Consider the following 17908-nt stretch of genomic DNA (forward strand, 5'->3'; position numbering starts at 1 on the left):
CTACGCAAACTGAAGAGAACCACAGGCTGCCCCAGGCCTCACCTCTCTCTCCCTCTCACACCCTCCTACTTCTCAGAATCAACACCCTCCTATTTCACAGAAAAACCCAGAAACTCATTCACTCTTAGGAATAATGATAAGAAATTTTCAATGCTACTTTTCCCAGAAATTTAACCAGGAGCAAAGCCTTGAATTGGAGAAATAAAGTCATCTTCATACATTTTCAGGTATCAATAGTAACACATGGATGATTGGGTTTGGGAAAGAATAATTGGGTTTGGATTCTCTTGTCTCTAAAATTCAGATCACACAAGACAATGTTCCTGGTTGCTTTTTTTTTTTTTTTATGTTCCTGTTTTAATTTCAGTGCATCTCTGAGTACTAATGGTAAATGTATTACCCACCATGAATTATAATGTTTTCTTAATTTTTATTTCCCCCTAGCTCATCATTCCTGATTATAACTATGTAGCATTTTTTTCTCCCTGAAATGGGTGCATCTTTTTAACACTAATGCTAATTGGGGTTTGGTGCTGTGGTTTTTTTGGATGTTTATCATTCATACAGCAGTTGAGGGGGCATGGCATCGAAGTGCTTTTCATTTTGTGTTGTGGTTACTCAATAACAGGCCTGCTTCAGCACACTCTTCAGCAGTATGGGAGAGATACTAGGATACTTTTTATTCCATCAAGTCTGTCAAGTGGGCATTAAGCAGAAAATGAGGTTTAGTTTCCTATGCTGCAATAAAACATATGCTTGAAAAAGAAATACAATTGCTTCTGAATTACTGTTGCTCTATTTTGAGTTCTATGGGGTCTTCAGGCAAATATTTATGCCAACAGCTGTGACAAAGGATGGTAATAACTGGCATTTGTAGTGTGTGTTCTGGTTTATAAAGCATTTTCAGGTTTATTGTCAGTGCCCAACTTTTCTCTGCTCTCAGCTGCTAGGAAATGTGATCTCAGTTCTATGGCTTTGAGGTGGCCTCTGGGATGTAGCTTTTGATCTCCTTTGCCTCTAGAATTAATATCAGCAGTTTTGATAATGGCCAAATCACAGGTTTCCAGAAGCAAGAGCAAACTGACCATTTCCTGATCTTTTTCTTCCCCAAAAGAATGCTATTCTCTTTGAAGCAAATAGCTCTCTGTCAAGCAAGTCAGAGAGGGCACGAGGATTACAGAAAAGAGAGGGATGTTGGAAGGTAAGGATAAGTCCTTTCCACCTCATTTTGTGCTTTCTCCCATCCTCATTTCTTGGTAATCTGACTCAAGACCACTGTAGGCCAACAAATACATTTATGTTTCTTTGGGTCATCAATAAACCAATCACTGAACGTCAGAGTTGACAGAAAACATAAAAGATGTGAAGACCAATCAGCCAGATCTGTAGAAGGCTCCTTTCCATTTCGTCTTCTAGAAGGATTTATAGGATCAGGAGTTAGAGTTCCCAGGGAAAACAGGCTGGCAGGGTCACAGATAACAGAACGTTGTTTCATCCCACAACCCATCCCATCTTCTGAATATTTAACCTCTCTAGCTATAAAAATGCTTAAGCATCTCCAATCTTAAAGAGAAAAACACCCAAGTATCTCCCATCTAAAAAAAAAAAAAAAAGGTCCCTTAGATTCTAATCACCAGAGCCCAAAACCTTTTCATCCGTTCTCATCGAAAAATCTTCTTTCAGTGTCCCATGCTCATCACTCCTTCCTCACTTCTCATCCAGTCCTCCACCTACTGAAATATGGCTCATTTCCAAGACTACTCTCATTATCATCTCCAGTAACTTCCTGTTGGCAAACCTGATGCACATTTTCAGTCTTTTCACTGTAGACTGCAGTTTTTAGCATGTTGATGTTTTGTACTCTTTGGCTGCTGTGACAATGGCCTCCCCTGACCTCCCCATGGTTTGTTCCAACACCTTCTAAAGCTCCCTTCCCAGGTTCTCATCCTTGGTTCCTGCACATCTTTCTCTTCACACCTCCCTGGGTTAGCTCATTCATTCCTTTGTTTTCAATTACCACCTATATGCTGATATTTCTTGAATCTGCACCTAGTGCCATTTTTCTCCCCAGTCTCAGATGCAGATATCATTTTTCTAAAAGACCACCTCTACTGAGTTGCCCTAAAACTAAACATATTGTGTCCCTTTAAGCCATCTTCCTTCTTTACTCCATTTTTCATTTGAGGGTCCTGTCATTCACTCACTCACCCAGATGTCTCATCTTCTACATTGTTCTTGATCCATCTCTTTTTTCTGTTACTACTATTATGACTTTAGTTCATAATGCTGTCACCTTTTAACTGATATCCATACTTGCATATTTTCCTGCCAGAGTAGTTTGTCTGACAATCTAAGCAACAGTTGATAAAATCCAAAGTCCTTTGTGGCACAGACAGGGCTCTAGCCCTGACTTCCTTCTCCAATCTCACTGTTCCATTCTTCCTGTTACATCTTTCACATTCCAGCAAAATAGAGCTGCTGGAAGCACCCAGGACTCATTATTGTGGTCTCCACCTATATGCTGGACCCCCTCCTTGGAATGCCCTACCTGCCTCTTTCTCTTTCCCCATCTCCTTTGTCTAGTTAAATAGTACTTAGCCTTTAAAACTCATTAGAGGAAACTTCTAACAGGAAGCCACCCCAATGTGGGTTAGTTGCCTTTCCTGGGTGCCCTCAAAATACTCCTTGCATATTTCTACTCCAGAATTTGACCCATTTAAAAAATCCTTTTCCCACAGAGTTGAATTTACTGTTGAGTTAATGAAGCTCCAGGGCTCTCATTCACACACTAGTGAACCCTTTTAAAGGCCCTTTCCTAAATATGTATTCAGAATTTTGCATTCTCTTTATTGACAAGGGCCCCCAAATTTGTATAAGTCTCACAACCCACAAAATTTGGATCTGCCTCTTTGGGGGATCTATTTATCATCTAGTTGGTATGGGCAGAGCCTATGTATTATTAATCTTTGTATCAACAACACACATTAGGTGCTTAATAGCTGGTTGTTGAAAGAAAGAATAACCAGAAACCTAAGGCAAGACTGAGAAGGGAAGAAGAGACCAATAATGGGAGCCAGCTGAGGCAAAATGTAGAAGCTGAAGTCCAGAGCAAGAAGCTCCCTGGTTCCCTGAGAACAGCCAGGAGAGGGACAGTAGCCAGGACACCACACTCAGAGCCAGGCAGTGAATCAGACCTCACACAGAGAGCAAGGGTCAGAACCAGGCAGACAAACATAAGCCTGGAGTGTGCAGCCAGAGTACAGTGGAAGGTCCAAGTCCAGGCCAATGGCCAGGAAACAGAGGAGTGAGACACGGCAGCAGGAAAACAGACACCAAACAGCAACAATGGGCAAGCACTTCCTGCATGGTTTTTCTATGGCTCTGCAGCTACCAAAGCCATCCCAGAAGGGCAGCCCAGGGCCGGGGCAGGAATTCAGATCACCCAGCAACTGATGGGGCATGAAGGGACAGAAAAAGCCAGCAGCTGTGGCAGGCAAATCCTGACTGCCAATGGTTTTCCCACTTGGATTTGTGTCCAGGGGATATCTATTTCCAAACCTGAACATCTACTGAAAACAAAATGATGAAAATGCTGCTGAGTTCCCAAAGACCTCTTAAGAAAAAAAAATAATCAAAATACATATCTATCCCATTCTAAGGTATTCCTTTAAAGATTTGCTTTCAATGATGTGACAATAAATGGTAATGTTTAGTATAAAATCAGGACAGCAGTTATGTAAAGGAGGCAAAAATGGCTTCATTAAAATGCATGGAGGAAGAAGCGATAGATTATAGTATAGATCATGCCAGAGATGAGCAGATTACTGAGCACCAGGCACACAAAGGAGACAGATTAATGAAAAATAAATAAAGGGGCTTCAGAAAAACAGCATGAAGCTGAACACTGGTCTGCTGCTTATCACAGAATAGAAGCCCAAATAACATTAACTTTCAAATCAACATTCTTTTCATTTAGAATGTTGATTTGAAAGTTAATGTTATTTGCTTCTTTCCCTTTTTTTCCATTTTATTTATCTTTTGGATAATTAAAAGTAATTTTTAAAGCTAGGAAACATCAACATGGACAGTGATTGCATTATAGCCACTGGTGAGACATCTAATGCAGGTGGCTTACCCTGGAAAACACCAAGGACATGGTGTAGGTTTCTTAATAGTAAAGATAATCACTTAAAGTTATAAGCAAAAGAACTGATCCTTCTTGTAATGACATTACTGCATGTTTTGCCTAGAAAACTTCATGGTTGTTTGTTTGTTTTTAATATATTTGTATTGATTTCATAGAGGAAGGGAGAGAGAGAGAGAAATAGAAACATCAATGATGAGAGAGAATCATTGGTCAGCTGCCTCCTGCAGACCCCCTACTGGGGGTTGAGCCCACAACCCAGGCATGTGACCTTGACTGGAATCGAACCCCGGGACTGACACTCTATCCATTGAGCCAAACCGGCTAGGGCCATGGTTGTTATTTTGAAGGAAAGTCACTTAAAGTATTGGGAGACGAATGGAATTTGGAGTCAGATGACCCAAGGTTCAAAAGGCAACTCTAATACTTAAACTGTGTGCATAGGATAAATCACCAAGTCTCTTTGAGCTTCCATTTTTGACAGGAAAAAATAAACCTGCCATAATTAACTCAGAGTTTTCAGCGCATTTCAAATAATATATTATTTTTAAAACAGTTGATAAAAGAATATATAAACATAAATTGTCAAATGGGTATACAAATTCCATTAGGTTTCAGCTGGATTTGAGTTTCACATAATCACTTTAACCAATGAATAAGAAAAGCATGAAGTAATGACCTGAAAATCACACCTGCCATATATAATGTCGATACGGAAAATGAAAGACAGGTAGTGATTATTTAAGCCAATCAGAGAAAGACAAATACCATATAATTTCACATATATGTGGAATCTAATGAACAAAATAAACTAACAAACAGTCCTGGCCAGTTTGGCTCAGTGGATAGAGCGTGGACCTGTGGACTGGGGGTCCTGGGTTCGATCCTGGTCAAGGGCACATGCCCAGGCTGTGGGCTCGATCTCCAGTGGGGAGCGTGCAGGAGGAAGCTGATCAATGATTCTCTCTCATTATTGATGTTTCTATCTCTCTCTCCCTCTTCCTTTTTCTCTGTTATTAATAAAAATAAATAAATAAATAAATAAACAAACAAACTAACACACACACAAAATAGACACAGACTCATAGATACAGAGAACAGACTGACAGCTGTCAGAGGGGAGGGGGACTGGGTGAAAAGGTGAAGAGAATAAGAAAAAAATGAAAAACTCAGACAACAGTATAATGATTACCAGACAAAAAGGGTGGTAGAAGGAGGTAGGAGAAGGTAAAGGGAGATAAGTAGTGATGGAAGTAGACTTGACTTGGGTTGGTGAACACACAATACAATATACAGATAATGTATTATAGAATTGTACCCCTGAAACCTAAATAATTTTATTAACCAATGAATTCAGTAAAAATTTTAAATTAAAAAAAAATGAAAAATTTAGCCATAGAATCATAAAAAAAGGAATTGTATTAGTTTCTGATATTTACTTAATTACTTTAAGATCAGATTTATAATTTCTACAATATGTAAGGTTAAAGAAGCCACCTCTTTTGGCTTTAATAAACTACATTAAAGTATTTATGATAACTATATATACTTCTTATTCATATGCTTAATTATAATCTTAAAAGTTTTAAGGCAAGTAAAAACTCTGTAAGAACTCTGAGAAAAAATGGAATAATGCTATCAATTTTAAAGATGAAAATAAAACCATAACAACTGATAATGACATTGGCAAAACACACACACAATGAAATCAATAATAAAACTCTGTGATAACTGTCTGTACTAGATAAAGCCAGCCCTCCAGGGCTTGTGGCCTCTTTCCCTGAGATGAAACTTAGAAGAAGGAGGTTAATGGGGAAAAACTACCGCTGCTGTCGCTGCATTTAGTCCTGGGGCCACAACAGGTGCTCATCATGTCCCCCTTCCACTCTTCATTATAACCTTCCCTTACCATCAGCTATCACCACTACAGGTCTTGTTGGCTTACTTGGTAGTGCAACCCAAACTTTTTTTTCCTGACGGGTCTGAGCAGCTAGTGGTCATATTCATTTAAGCCAGAGTCACTGCATGTGTCCATCTACAGTTATAATTGGGCAAGGAAGTACCAAGAGATGCTGAAGAAAATTGTTGCATTCCACATGTGTCCCTTCCTTCCTCCACTGTATAAAATCAGTCCTATTCCACCTGCTGATTAAGGACAATTGCCCTGCCAAGACTGTGGCTTCTTTCTTATCTCCTGGTTTTTAAACATAGGGAGTTCAAAGTACCAACAGCAACCATAGTTTGTAACTCAATGGGATCCTTGCTATGTCTCTTGGCAACAGTGTGTCTCTTTTGGGGTTTAAGACCTCCAACCCTATGAAGTCCAGAATTTGGGGATGATAAGCAACGTTTCCCAGGTGAATCACTGAGAATGATGATAAGTGAAGCCACTCCTGATTCTACCCCTTGGTCCCAGGATCTATTTATTCTTCCTATGAAGGACACACTGCCATATAAAGGTCTCCTATTTGCTGTATATAATGCATCTAGAATGGCAGTATTTTTTCCTTACAAAATATTTCCTCCAAGCTGGCACTTCAAGTGTGCCTTCAGTTTTCAAGTTCTAGGAGGCCAATTCCTTCTGAATTATGAAGTATGTGATACAGCCTGTGGAGCCCATGGTCAATCATTCCCATAATTCCTTCACTGGGAAGATATTTCCTGGTCATCTGCTATATGTTGTGTGGGATTCCATGACTGTGGATCAACACTCCAGCAGTCCCTGAATAGTCCAAATCAGTTGTTCCTAATGTGAGGCACATGCCCCACAGGAGGGCAATTTGATTTTTAAGGGGGGCAATTTGAGAATGAGTTATTAACAGTGAATTTTTTGCATTTCTTATGGTTCTAGGGGCCTCATATATAGTATATAAATATACTAGAGGCCTGGTGTACAAAATTCATGCACAGGAGGAGGGTTCCCCTCAGCCCAGCCTACACCTTTTCCAATTTGGGACCCCTCGGAGGATGTCCGACTGCCAATCTAGACTGGCAGTCGAACATCCCTCTCACAATCCTGGACTGCTGGCTCCTAATCGCTCACCTGCCTGCCTGCCTGGTCGCCCCAACTGCCCCCCCTGCTGGCCTAGTCACCCCTCACTGTCCCCTCTGCCAGCCTAATTGCCCCCTGCTGATCTGGTTGCCCCCAACTGCACCCCCCTGCCGACCTGGTCGCTCCCCCCTTCTGGCCTGGTCGCCCCCAACTGCCCCCCTCCTGCCAGCCTGGTCACCCCCAACTGCCCCCCCCCCTTCTGGCCTGGTCACTCCCAATTTCCCCCCCTGCCAGCCTGGTCATCCCTCACTAACCACCCTGCCGGCCTGGTCACCCCACACAACCTGCTTGTTCAGTCGTTTGGTCGTCCCTCACTAACGCCCCTGCCGGCCTGGTTGCTCCACGCAACCTGTTTGTTCAGTCGTTTGGTGGTCCCTCGGGCCAGCCCTGGGTGGCTGGGCAGCCACCATCCGAGGCTTGCCTGCACCTCGGGCTGGCCCTGGGCGGCTGGGGGGCTGAGGGGACTGGGTGCCACCATCTTGTGGCTGTGGGCGCCGCCATCTTTGAGGGCGTGGCAGTCAATTAGCATATTCCCTCTTTATTAGATAGGATTGTGACATATTTATGCATTTAAGTTTTCTATTATATGTTTTGAAGCTTTATTTGCTATTTTTTTCATATCACTTCATATTATTATTATTATTTAACAATTTCTTAGTAACTTCTTACTCAGTACTTCAACTGTCCTTTCATTCTTTTATTTTTCCCTTTCATGGATGCCATGTTCTTTGGAAACTTGTTTAGACCGAGTTAATGGCCTTTTAGGCTTCCTCCACATGAATAGAAGTTCATTTTTTCAATAATAAGAATTATATATCACAGGGGGGCATCAGGATTTTAGACATGTTTAGGTGGGGCATGGCCAAAAAAGGTTGGGAACCATTGGTCTAAATGGTAAGACAAATGTAAACCCATAATTAAGGCTTGTTAAGAGATATGGACAAAATATTTTGGGGATATACAACAGGCACATGAGTGAATACTTTTCTACATGGTTTTTCTATTGAATGTCATATCTTTGAAAGAAATCCTTACTTCTTTTCTAATACTTATAGTAAACATAGTTTCTAGTACATATTGAACATATATAGCAGGCATCATTATGTACTTCTCTTCATTAGTCATTCCACCAATACTGTCAGGTTTAATCTTTATGACCTAGATTAAAAACCCAGATGTAGTGTATTTACTTCTTGTATAAAAGACTGAAGAGCATTCAGTATAACTAAAATCTATGCAAAGTGCCCTGGAGGTCAAAGCAATGCCTCAGGGAAAGTGGACCCTATCCTATTCCAAATGTTCATTCATTTTCTCATTTAAATAAATATTGATTGAGTGCCTTGTATGTGCCAGGCACTGTGCTAGGCACTGAAGACAAAGACTGAGTGAACAAAGCAGACAAAAATTTGTATCCCCATTGGGCATCTATGCTGGTAGGGGAGATGGGCAATAAACAAGTAAACAAATTAAATATATATAATTCTAGATAACAATAAATGTTGCAGAGAAAAATAAAGCAGAGACAGGAGGCACAGAGTACTGGGGGTAGGGAGATCTGCTTTTATCTTATTTATTTTATGTTTTTTATTATTTTTTAAATTTCTTTATTGATTAAGGTGTTACATATGTGTCCTTATTCCCCCAGGAAGATGGGCTTTTAATTAGGTTGGCCAGGGCAGGCCTCCCTGAGAAGATGACAGTGGGACAAAGACTTGGCCAAAGGAATGAACACTTTCAGGCAAGTGTGTTCCAAGCAATGAAAAAACATATTAAAAGGCCCTGGGAAGGGATCATGTCTGGAGTATAAGAGGAGCAGAATGGCAGAGAACAGCAATGAGAGTAGAAACCAGAGGAGTAAAGGGGATTCGGGCCATGTCAATGATAGCCGCAATTGCCACAGCTGTGTTGGTCATGTTTTCATGGCTGTAAGGAACTTTGGCTTTTATACTGAGTGAGATGGAGGCCACTCTAGGATTTTGAGTTGAGTAGTGACATGATCTAATTTACCTTTTAAAGGGTAATTATAGCTGCTGTGTAAGACAAGGCCATAGAGGAGCAAGGACAGACACTGGATGATGACAGAGGAGTAAAACATGCTCAATTCTGCATATATTTTGAAGGTGAAGCTGACAGTGTTTGCTGAGGAACTAGTGGAAATGGGAATGGGAATGGGAAAAAGGAGTCAAATAGGACATTCATGATTTTGCTCTGGCCAATTCAAAGATTGGAGTTGCTATTCCACTGACCTGAGGAAGTCTACAGGAGGAGTGGATTTATGAAGGAGGATTAGGAGTTGTGCTTGAGACGTATTATTTGGTATGTGTATTAGGATTGAAGTGGAGATGAAGGGTTGTCAGTTTCCTATACTAGTCAGGAGTTCAGGAAGAGCACGGGGCTGGAGATAGATACTTTTAAAAAATATTTTCAGTTACATTTAACATACAATATCATATTAGGGGTATAATGGTTTTTTTGTTTTTTAAAACCTTTTTTTATTTATTTATTTCAGAGAGGAAGAGAGAAGGAAAGAGAGATAGAAACATCAATGATGAGAGAGAACATTGATCAGCTGCCTCCTGCATGCCCCCACTAGGGATTAAGCCTGCAACCTGGGCATGAGCCCTGACCCGAAATCGAACCCTGATGCCCTGGTTCATAGGTCAATGTTCAACCACTGAGGCACACTAGCCAGGCTGGAGATAGATATTTTAGAGTCATCAGCCAACAGATAGATGGTTTTGAGTCAAGGAAATGGGAGTGCGTATAGTTGAGAAAGGGTCTAAGGCCTCAGCTGTAGGACCCACTAATGTTTCAAGGCTATGGAGAAGAGGATGACCCAGCAAGGGAGATGGAGGAAGATCAGCCAGGGAGGCAGGAAGAAAATTAGTGTCCTAAAATATAAATGAGGAAAACAGTTCAAGGAGGAGATAATGTAAATTGTGTGGAACACTGCTAAGAAGTCAAATAAGCCCACTGGCATGGCTCAGTGGTTGAGTGTTGACCTACAAACCAGGAGATCTGGGTTCAATATTCAGTCAGGGCATATGCCTGGGTTGTGGGCTTGATCCTCAGTGTGGGGCATGCAGGAGGTAGTCGATCAATGATTCTCTCTCATCATTGATGTTTCTATCTCCCTCTCCCTTCTTCTCTGAAATTAATAAAAATACATTTAAATAAATAAATAAATAAGAAGACAAATGAGATGTGGAGTGAAAACTGACCAATGGACCTAACAACCTGGAAGTAATGGTGACTTTGACAAGAGCAGTAAATTGGAAAGCAACTGAAAATGGGATGTCAAGGAGATGTTCATCTTTCTTTTATCTTCCCCATGATCCTTTCATTTTCTTCTTAACCCATGTATTTCATAAGTGGGCACAAGATAGAGGAGGAAGCCCTGAAATTAAACCCTATTAGGGCCAACAAATCCAATTTTAGTTTACAAAGTATATCTGTGAGATAATAAAATCAGTTACAACAGGTACAATTCCCCAGAGATTGGCCCTCAATAGGCCACATAATTACAATCTTCATATTTTCTCTACCAAAAGTCCAACAAAGGTTTTTAAATTTTTTTGAGTTGTGAACTTTGTCACAACACTTTAGTTTTATTTTTACAAATGTATTCAAAATAGCAAAGTTACTTAAAAATCATAGATATTCTGGAAAATCTGAAGCATATACTGACTCTACTACATAGCGCTCATCCTCTTGCCTTTCAGCAGAATTACATCTGATCTTTTGTGAATATTTAGGAGTTAATACGTGGGGTGTTTTTTTTAGCCCAACAGCATTTAACCTAACAGCTCCTGTGTCTAAAATAATACACCGAGCATTGATCTTTATCAGGATTTCCTTCAGTCACTGATCACACAGCACCATTGGAAAGCTCTTAGTTCTCCTGAGAGATCTTGGTGTAGGACATTTAATAACTTTGGGGTCTTTCGATGAAACTAAAATAAACCATTAAATGTTCATTTTATTTTATTCTATGAAATGTGCCCAAATGAAATCATGCCTTCATCCTCAAGTCTTACCCCATCCATTGCGCTATCCTTTGTATCAGAAGGCATTGCTTGGGTTTGCCCATATTCTCTTTCATTGTGCTCCCCAGTGTGATGGGGAGTGACAACAGCAGTTCACTATCTGTATGAGATGATGGTCTTTTAAACACCATCCATACATCCTCAGGATGAAACCATTACCATTCCTGTAATTTGTCTCCATTAGTCCTTTTCTCCAATCCAATACCCATTTTTACCTCTCTTGTCAAATCCAATGAGCTACAAAATTCTAGGGAAAGTCTGGCCCAATTTCTGAATAATTAAATAATTCTATAGTTTTTACAAATTCAATTTCTCCTACAAAATCCCAAGATATTCCTTATTTTAAAAATTATTATTATTCCTTTAAAAACAGCACTGCCCTAGAGGATACTGCCTTTCGAGAAGTCCTTAATGCCTCATACCACCAATAAAGAACCCACATTTTCAGAAAGAAGAAAGTCAAAGGAGCTCTTTGTGCATTCTCAAAGGAAAATATTCTAGCACATAAATTTACAATACTCAGATAAGAAGTTACTTCCCACACAAGAAAGCAAGCAACAAATATATTGGAAAATTGCTTCCTTTACAGACACTCATCAATTCAATAGTTATTTAAGGATCAACTATTATATGCAACATATGTGGACCCTGTTGAATACAGAGATGACTCTGGCACAAATCCTGCCCTGGAGAAACTTACAGTCTAGAGAGGAGAAAGTAGGGCAAATCTAATTAACATATAGAGTGCAGACTATAGAGAGATTCTTTCCAAACAGGAGCCTAAAGGGGGACAGTGAAAAGGTGGTATTTGAATGGCTCTTGAAGATTAATTGGGTAGCTTTTGGAGTTGGGATAAGAGAACTAAAATGAGGGGAGGAAACTTCTGGAGAAGGACTTGTGTGTGCATAAATAGCATTTAGGAGGGCATGAGTCAGTGTAGGGGATGAGGCATCGATTGCTCAGTAGTGTGCATGAAGGGAGTGGGAGAAGATAAAGTTGGAAAGACAGGCTAGACCTAGGGATTGCCATGCTAAGGAAGAATATGGGCACCATTCCCTAGGCAGTGAGAATCCCCCAAGGCATTTCAGAGCTTAGTGTAAACAAGATGAGAGCATTAATGTATTGGATGGATTGGAATGAGGCCATACTTGAAAAGGGAGGCCAATTATAGGGTTTCTGTAATCATAAGCTGGGCCTTGATGAAGTTGTAGGACAACAGGGCTGTAGAATTAGAGAGGAGGAGAAAGACATCAAGATATTTCATAGAGAGAATTGATAGAAATCTGGCATTTAATGGAATGTGGGAGATGTGGGGAGAGAGGAGTCAGAGTTAACCCTGAGAGTTTGAGGCTGGCTGAAATGAGAATTACAGAAGGGAAGAGTTGGGAGGAAAACATATGTCTGGGAGAGGCTATAGAAGATACCTGGTGACTATTTAAAAAAAAAAAAAGTATTTAAGAAAAAAGTCAGAGCTGGAGTTACACACAAGTGTGAAAATTGTCTACATAGATGTAACAACCAAAGTCACAACTTTGAATGAGATTTTTAATTGAGAAACAGCCACAGTTACTGTCTTTACATAACAAAGTCAAATGGTGTTTTGCTAATCATCCACTTAGTTTGATGAATGTAGACAGCCAATATCAGATCATTACAGGCTAGACACTTTGTAAACTGAACGGCCCAGTTTTGCAGTCCACATCAATCAAATTAAACAAATCATTGTCAAATCTGCCCTTGGCTTTGTGCTGTATCAATGCAGCCAGTGGGTATATGCTTGAATTGAAACTGAAAACCTTATCCAGACCCTGAAGTGCCAGTGTCCTATCTCCACATCTGCAGTCATCTCAACTATCACCTGGCCGTACACTTTACACCAGGGTCTCACTATGCCATTTATAGAGAACTTCATAAATAGTGTATCCTTTAAATGAGAGTTCAACACAATAGATAGGTTTATCTCCATTTCATAGATGCAGAAACATGAGGCTCAGAGCGGTTATAAATTACATAGGGTCATATGGCTAATGAGGGGAGGTAAAACTAACCAAGGCTTCAGACTCCAAGTAAACAGCAGAAAAGTTTTTGTTTTGTTTGTTGTGCTAAGATATCCTGCCTGACCTTAAAAAAATATTACACTCATTGCTAATTAGCACAGCTGAATGGAACAGGACATTATCTATGCCCATGGGTCACTTCTTTTCCCTTATGGCCATTTCTTTTCCCTTCTTTGTGTTGCCTGACCTTTAAAAAATGAATATTGTGTGAATATTGTGCTCATTACTAATTAGCATAGCTGAATGGAACAGGAGGTTTTCTGTGCCCATTGTTTACTTCTCCTCATGGCCACTTCTTTTGCTTTCTCTGTGTTACCTCACTGAAAATAATAGCCAAAACCGGTTTGGCTCAGTGGATAGAGCGTGGCCTGCGGACTCAAGGGTCCCTGGTTCGATTCCGGTCAAGGGCAACCTTGGTTGCGGGCACATCCCCAAGGGGGTGTGCAGGAGGCAGCTGATCGATTTTCTCTCTCATCGGTTTCTAGCTCTCTATCCCTCTCTCTTCCTCTCTGAAAAAATCAATAAAATATAATTTAAAAAAAAAAAAAAGAAAATAATTGGGTGAGTGGGTAAGTGAATGGTACACACACACACACACACACACACACACACACACATACACACACCCCTTCCTCCTCGCTCTCAACCTAATAGGCCAATGTAAAAGGAGAGCTGTATCTCAATGACACTTATTGTCAAAACCACAGGCCCTATTTCTAAGTGTACTTCTCGTGGTTCTTCAGCTGCAGACAGCTACTACCAGCAATCGCATCTTCATGTATCACATGGCACAAGATAAATCTGTAATTCGACATAACTCTCACATCCTTCAGAACATAACTTCTAAGGCCAAGCATCATATTGAATTCTAAACTTCAAAATAAAGGTCACTAGATTGTATAAGAAAAGATCAGTCCAAATGAGAATCAAAATATGTGGGGTATCCCCCCAAAAGTATGCACACTTGAATAATTTACTAGTGAAGGCAGTATTTATTAAAATACATTTCCTTTTCAAAATGTAGTAGAATCAGCTGTTAAGTGCATATACATTTTTGCGGACATCCTGTATTTTCCGGGTAGGATGACAAGAAGAGTAAAAGTGAGGTGGAAATTACTTTCTAACTTGCTCTAATCTTACATATATTTATGGTATTTCTCAAAATATTTTCCAAATCTGTTAGATCCTAACATGTGAGGTTCATGATACCACACTTAGAAACAAATTTTAAAAACCAATTGGAGAAAAACATCCTAATATGCCTCCACTTTAGCATTCCGTCCTTCCTTCCTCCAAGAGTGAAAAAAGAAGAGCCCTTGGGACATTTCTTAATTATAACAGGAGGTTTGGTGAGGCAGGCACTGAACCTCAGAGCCTTCTGGAAAATAGAACAGAAATAGCCTTCCTCCCCTTAACATTTGTATTCACTTATTATCATTGGGATTGAAGAGTGTCCTGAGGAAAAAAGACTAGAAGCATTGTACTATTGGAATTCAGACATAAATGTGATGAATGGGTGGCCCTAGTGAAAGACTACAAATAGGAGCAGAGGGGCTTCTGAGGGAACATTTCAGCTAAAGCATAAAGTCAACATGTTACTATCTTCCATTTACATTTAGAAACAGCAGAGTTGGTGCCAAGAATTGGTGAAACTTCTCTTAGACTTTTCATTTGTATGGAGGGCATAAAAACACCTGGACTCAGAGGGCTTGGGAAAGGAGTTTTCCCTGAAGAGAACTGTGCTATGCAACCTTTGGGTTCTCGCAGTTTGGAAGGGTGAGGGACACTTGCCACTCATCTCAAGCTATTGATCAGGATTTCAACAATACTGCAGAGAACACACGGGCTGGTGGTGTCTGACTCTCACTTTAAACTTAATGAGTGAATGAATACATCAAAAAATAAATGGCGGTATGGGGCAGCCTATACTCTTAGATTTGGTCAATGGGAAAAATGGGGGAGTGTTTCCCAAGGGCAGGGTTACATAACTAAGAATGAATGTGGGGTCAGCTTTGGTTCCGTCCAGTGAGACTTCCTGGAGGGACAAACAGGCCCTAGTGGAGAGAAGCTGCAGACAGTGCCAGAGATCTGTGGTGTTCCTAGACTGATGACCTTCCAATCTGACGCTTAATCCCTTGTTCCCTTCTCCTCCTTTCTCTGCTCTCCTCCCCAGAAAATCCTCATTTATTTTTTATGCTGATTGGCTTAGCTTTCCCTTTGTTTCAATGCCACCTTCCAAATCATGCCCTGGGGGCCTTATCTTTGCTAAATAAAAGGCAATTTATATACTCCAGAGAGAAATTATGCTACTTCCTTGTAGTCTAAAGCTGCTACAGTCACTTGTGGTTTTAAATAGTAATTACTTTATCTCTGCTATAAGACCAGGCAACAGGGCTTGAATTTGGACGTGCAGAATGATTATGGTTACAGGTGGTGGAGGTCCCAGAACTCATTGCCATCTGAGGAGATTGACAGCATGTATTTGTCCTGAGGAGCAAAGAGTTATGTGAGTTAATTGAAAATATATTAAAATTCTGCAACTCTTTGGCTCTGGTGAACTCATTATGGGTCCTTTTTACTCTTCCTGGTTCCCCACCTCTCTATTTCACTCCACCTCCCCACCTGCTGCCCCCTACCATGGAATTGCCATACCTGTCCCAGCTGAATGCAAAAAAATAAAAAATAAAGCGCCTCCCATCTCACAAAAACAACAGTGAGGATTTTAGGCATTGAGATGCCATGGTTTTGCTCTTTTTTTTTAAGTGACATTAGGTGTGGGACTCTCCATGCCCACTGGGAACAGCAGCAATAGGAGCAAGAGTGGCAGGCTGGGATCAGCAACTCTGGACACAAAGGGACATAAAGCTGTAAGTCTGGGCTCAGCAAATAGTGGTGAGGAATAATTGCAGACATATGTGAGCACCCCGTGGACGGGCTCTGTCAAAAACTGGCCTCCCTTGAGTCAAAAAGAAGCCAGTCAAATGGGGGTTTGCTCGCTCCTATTGACTTTCGGGGTTTAATATGATGTGACTGCATTTGCAAGCAGCAGCTGCTAAATCCTGAAACACTTGGATTACATGCTATAAACTGCTTTTGTTTCTAAGTCTATGAAATTCACAGAGATACAAGGCTACATGGTGGTAGAATTATTCTGTGACTTTGACTCATTCTACCAGCAATGTTTTCCAGAATGCTACTGGAGAAATTTCCACACAAAATATTAGAACAGATAATAATATCTGAATACCACTTATAAATATTATATTTAGTGTTTTGCCTACCTTACCTCCTTAACTCCCTACCATGGCCTTAATAGGCAGGTGTTACCATCCCCATGTTAAAGATGTGAAAAGAGGCTCAGAGATTTTAAATAATGTAAGGTCAGCAACTAATAAACATTTAAAAACTGTGTAATCAAAGATAGGAAAAGAAACATTAAACTAGGGCAATCAAAAGATTCTGGAACAACTTGTGACACGTTTTATCTTAGGTGAGGCTCCCTAGAAGCAAAATTGGAGCCAAGGATACATGTGCCAGTGCTTTACCAAGGAAGACCTCCCAGAGGACACGATTGGGGGTGAGAGAAGATGGGAAAGGGAGGAAGTCAAGCAAAGGTGACCCACAGAGAGTGACTTCACCTGATCCCATTGGGGAGATCCAGGGTGGAAGCTACATCTCATAGTTGTCTAACCAGAGGTGCTCCCACACCTGTCAGTCAGGGTTGTCCCCGGAAAAAGAAGCCACAGGACTGACCACTGAAAGCAAGTCACACCAAACCCACTGGCACACACAAACAGTAAAGAGGGATGTAAGGAATCTGGCCAGAGCACTGACATTACCCAGTACACGCACTCAACCGCAGGGCTGACTTTCAACCAGCTGCAAATCCTTGAAAGTCATGGCCAGTGAGAGCCAAATTAGAGGGAGTGTTTTTCTAACCAGGGTTTCAGATGGATTATTTATGACCAGGAAGAATAGTAAGATTTGGTTCAGCCTTTTTGTTAATTCTAACTGGTCTGTGATTTGGGAGCCCAGCATTTTCAGGTTTCTATAAGGGACAATGAGTGTGAAGTCAAGGAGGCAGCTTGATGTGGCCAATCACCTCTGGCTGTGCCCAAAGATGAAGTGCGCTTCCCCACACACGCCCCACTGCTTGTCTCTGTGACCTTGGGTAAATCATGTAACTGTAAACCTCAGTTCCCATAGTGGGAAAAAGAAGAAAATTATCCACCCCAGAATTTGCTGGAATAATCAAATGAGATGATGCCTGTAAAGTGCTTTGTAAGTGGTCAGCATAATATAAGTATTAGTTATTATTATTAGATTGTAGTTGGACTTAACAGAGAGAATCATATTTCCATTCAAATAGGCTACATGGAGGTAGACATAACCATGGTTAGATGTAAATTTCAGAGAAATGGACTTCTTTCTTATTCACAAAGCAGCCTGACCTTGCCTACTTCTTAACATCATTCAGTTAGAGATGGATTTGGGAAGAGCAGCCTTGAGCTTCAGGAAATCCCAGCTCAATGACACAAACCAGCTAGGCTCACAGAAGGCTACAGTCTAGGGCCTGCACTTCACATCTTCATACATCCTGTGACCCTGG

The 17908-nt window shown here is 40.7% G+C and overlaps 1 long non-coding RNA gene across 1 annotated transcript in view; it reads right to left on the bottom strand.

The window, feature by feature from the left end:
- LOC129148825 (uncharacterized) overlaps window positions 1–17908 on the bottom strand; it is a 90024-nt gene that overhangs the window by 643 nt on the left and 71473 nt on the right. The gene's annotated exons all lie outside the window — the stretch shown is intronic.

Source organism: Eptesicus fuscus, chromosome 4, assembly GCF_027574615.1.
Source record: "Eptesicus fuscus isolate TK198812 chromosome 4, DD_ASM_mEF_20220401, whole genome shotgun sequence".
Taxonomy (NCBI): Eukaryota; Metazoa; Chordata; class Mammalia; order Chiroptera; family Vespertilionidae; genus Eptesicus; species Eptesicus fuscus.